Consider the following 3,551-nt stretch of genomic DNA (forward strand, 5'->3'; position numbering starts at 1 on the left):
TCTATTTTGTACTAGTCCATAGATACTCCAGTACCTAGGAGCTTTAAAAACACCTGGACAGATACTGCATCTCAGACATGAAGTTATACCCTAACTCGTTTCACTGAAAGGGCAGCTGAAAAGCCTTCAGACAGCAATGATTAAGGATAGGATTTTCAAAGGAGTTTAAAGCAGCATGGCATCTAACTCCCTTAAGTCTCCTGGGAAAATCCCAACAACAGCTACTACCAACCTGGGCTGAATTCAGACCAGTGGATTAGGGTTGAGAAAGCTCCATTTCCCCCTCAGTTCTACCACTGCCGTTTTGTATGAAAAAACACCCACCGTTTACACATCCATTCAATCTACTTTTATTATTTATCCTGTTTTTAGTATCTCCTTTCCTGGATATAACTTCAAAGAGTCCTTGTAATGCAGATCCGAGACGGGGCAAAACTTTTCATCTTCAGGACCCAAACTCTCTCTCACAGTTGATGCTGGGGGAGAGAAAGACACGTTTTCCTTTCCTTTCCGGCTCATCTCAAATCAGCTCTGTAAAAATAAGGGATCTCAGTGTTAAAGACGCAGAATGCAGCACACAGTTGCCTCTTGGAAAACGAGTTGGTGTAGTTAAAGTAACTCCTCCTCCAGCATAGCTTCTACTGCCTCAGCACCTGCAATCCCTCAGCTCACACTGTAAAGTGACTATCTGGTTAGCCCACTAGCTAAAGTTTACAGAGCAATATGTGCAGAGCAGGTTGTTTTTAAACCCCATTTCTGTCCCCAGAGTCCAGTCCCCTTCTGCCTCTGAGTGTCTGACCCCGCAAAATTCAGAAGGTGCTAACGGACAGCCAAACCCATCCAAGAGCAGCCTGAGTGAAGAAAGGCCAAATTTAATCTGCGATGACACAAAATCCCACTGCCCATGGCAGCAAGAGGAACAGTCATCGCGGCCACTCTCCCTTAAATGAACTGGTCTGAGAGCAAAAGTACCTCCTAGAGAGAACGCCCCATGAATTTCCCCAAAGAGCAAACCTTTACTAAGCCGTTTCCTCAATAAAGTCCTGCAGCAGGGAGCTCCCGTTCACATGTGCCGAAAGATACGGCTTTCTGAAAGCGTCTGCAGCTTCAGGCACTGAAAGACAGTTTGCAAAGTTTGGAAGATCAGTTCACTGAATGGGTTCTGAATGAGGAGCGGCTGGTGCACCCTATGCCAGATGTTTGTTAACTGCTATGTCTGCCATAGTACCCCTTTCTTGTCCCATACCTCCCCTGCAGGGCGACAGGGGCTGGGGGGTACCGATATGGGGCCACACTAAGAAAATGGATGGATACGAACTTCCAGCGGCACCTACATCAGGTGATTCCTACAAGGGATCCAGGGTGAGGAGGGAGAAGCGAACCCAGCCAATCTTGCCTTCCGAGTTCCTGCCCCTATAGAAGCAAGGAGGAATTATTTCCAGGTCATGGAAAAAAAAAAAAAAAAAGAGTATCAACTGCATGGAAAACTCATTTCCTTGTATCTACATCCCTCCTTCATTTGCACTGAAACCAGATCCATATTTCTGAAGAGCCCCCCCTGAATCTGCCATTTATTCCCCTCACTGTCTGGGGACTTTACAAATGGTTGCATTGGAGACCATTAGAACAGCAGATTTCCCCCAAATCAGACTTCAGCTGCAGGTGTTTGTTTCATTCGTCTGCTCAGGGCATGTGTGTAATCAGGATAGATCAGGTGAGACACGGACTGAACATGCAGTTCATCACAGCAGACCCCTTCTCGTCCTCCCACACACAAACCACCGCTCAGGACTCTGAAATCTCAAGGGGTTGAGAATTTTATCTGCTTCCTTGTGGTACAACATGGGCTCCCTGGCTTCCCATGTCACCTGCAAGACAGATAAAATCTCTGCACGCATAAGCGGGGGAAATAGAAGCAGGGAGGTGATTTTTCCCCTGTGTATGGCACTGGAGAGTCTGATACGGGAAGGCCGCATCCAGTTCTGGGGTCCACATTTTTATAAAGGATTTTGAAAAACCGCAGAGGGTTCAGAAATGAGCTCAAAAGTGATTCAAGGGCTGGAAAAAACACCTGATTGTGAGAGACTTACTGACCTGTTTAGTTTAAATCAGAAAAGGGAAGCCTGAGGGGTGACTTGATTACAGTGTACAAGTACCTTCACGGGGAGAAAACAGTGGGCCCTGTAGGTCTCTTTAATCGGATGGAGGAAGGCAGAACAAGGACCAATGGCTGGAAGTTACAGCCAGGCACGCTCCAGTTAGAAATAAAGCACGCGTTTCGAACGGAGAGGGTGACTGAACAAACTCCCAAGGGATGATGGATTCTCCATCCCATGCTGTCTTCCCCTCCAGATTTTCTTTGCTTTCGTCAGACGCAAATCACTGAGTTCACTAGATGAAATTCTCTGGCCGGTGTTAAACAGGAGATCAGACTAGGGAATCTAACAGTGCCTTCTGGGGCCTCGAAGATCTGGCTTTTCAATAAAGGCCATTGGAGTAGCTGGTAAGGGCACAGCAGTTATAGGCAGGGAAATGGCACCGTGAAGTTACCTGGCGATGCAGTGAAGTGAGGGGCTGGTGCAGAGAACTATTTTAAAGCAGTGTGAGTGGGGACAACAGCTGAGTTTTAGAAAGGGGAAGGAGTCAGGGAGTCACAGTGGGGATTACTAGGTGACGTTCTATGCCCCGGACGATGCGGGAAGTCAGACTAGATGGTCACAATGGTCCTTTCTGGCCTTAAACCATGACCCCACCTACTATGGGAAATTCCAGATTTCACTGCAGGGCAAAACGGAAAACACACAGGAAGTTAATGCTTCCTTGATGTAGTGGGGTCTGCTCACTGTGTCCTCGGGGGGTGGGATATGATTCCTTACTTCTATCTGCATGGTGGGCACATGGGTTCTCTTTCTTCGGGAGGTCACATGCTGCCAATTTTCTTCCCCATTCTTCAGTTTCGCCTGCCCGGCCTTCTCTGAATCTTCCTTACGCTCTGCCTGTGCCCGATGGAGAAAGACATCGTTTTCTGTAATGCAACGCAGGGTTGACATTTGGGACTCTAGTCCTTTAACCTTCTCTTCCAATAAGGAAACCAGCCTGCACTTGGTACAGATGAAGTCATCTCTATCCTGGGGGAGGAAGACAAACATAGCACACCCAGTGCAGGTGACAACAACAGATCGCTCCCTCTCCATATCTCTGCTCTGAGAGCCTCCTCCAATGCTGTATTTCCTGCTCAGCAACCTCTGAGAGGCAAAAACCCACTGTGGGCTCCCTCCTCAGGTGAACTCCCAGGCAAACTCCCTCCTTCTGTTCACCACTCAGCTGTTTGGCAGCTGGCTGCTTTTTATAAGGCTGTGGCAGTTGCCCCGCCCCTGCAATTACCCCTCAAAGCCCACCTGGATCAAAGCATTCCCAATCAATCAATCAGACACACTCTCACCTGCCAAACAGCCCTGTAACTGCACCAGTCACAAGCACACATAGTCAGCTGTCACTTGCACCAGTCACACAACTGGTCTCTCAGATACTCCCCCCTCTAGCACGGCACA

General features: G+C 48.2%; 1 long non-coding RNA gene and 2 other non-coding genes across 4 annotated transcripts; all 3 read right to left on the reverse strand.

Annotated features, from left to right (window-relative positions):
• Window positions 1–366: 366 nt before the first annotated feature.
• Window positions 367–3,098, reverse strand: LOC137150875 (uncharacterized). 2 transcript variants are annotated; one of them, XR_010919107.1, is made up of 4 exons: window positions 2,877–3,098; window positions 1,335–1,413; window positions 1,015–1,114; window positions 367–531 (listed from the first exon to the last, which is right to left on the reverse strand). It is a non-coding gene; the product is annotated as an uncharacterized lncRNA (long non-coding RNA). The 2 variants fall into 2 exon arrangements; XR_010919106.1 differs by lacking the exon at window positions 2,877–3,098 and having other exon boundaries at window positions 1,335–1,667.
• On the reverse strand, window positions 789–929 carry LOC137150876 (small nucleolar RNA SNORA79). Its single transcript, XR_010919108.1, has one exon. It is a non-coding gene; the product is annotated as a small nucleolar RNA SNORA79 (small nucleolar RNA).
• LOC137150877 (small nucleolar RNA SNORD126) lies at window positions 1,677–1,754 on the reverse strand. Its single transcript, XR_010919109.1, has one exon. It is a non-coding gene; the product is annotated as a small nucleolar RNA SNORD126 (small nucleolar RNA).
• Window positions 3,099–3,551: the final 453 nt, after the last annotated feature.

This window comes from Emydura macquarii, unplaced genomic scaffold (genome assembly GCF_026122565.2).
Source record: "Emydura macquarii macquarii isolate MOO-44397 ecotype Brisbane River unplaced genomic scaffold, CSIRO-AGI_Emac_v2 contig_1038, whole genome shotgun sequence".
NCBI lineage: Eukaryota > Metazoa > Chordata > Testudines > Chelidae > Emydura > Emydura macquarii.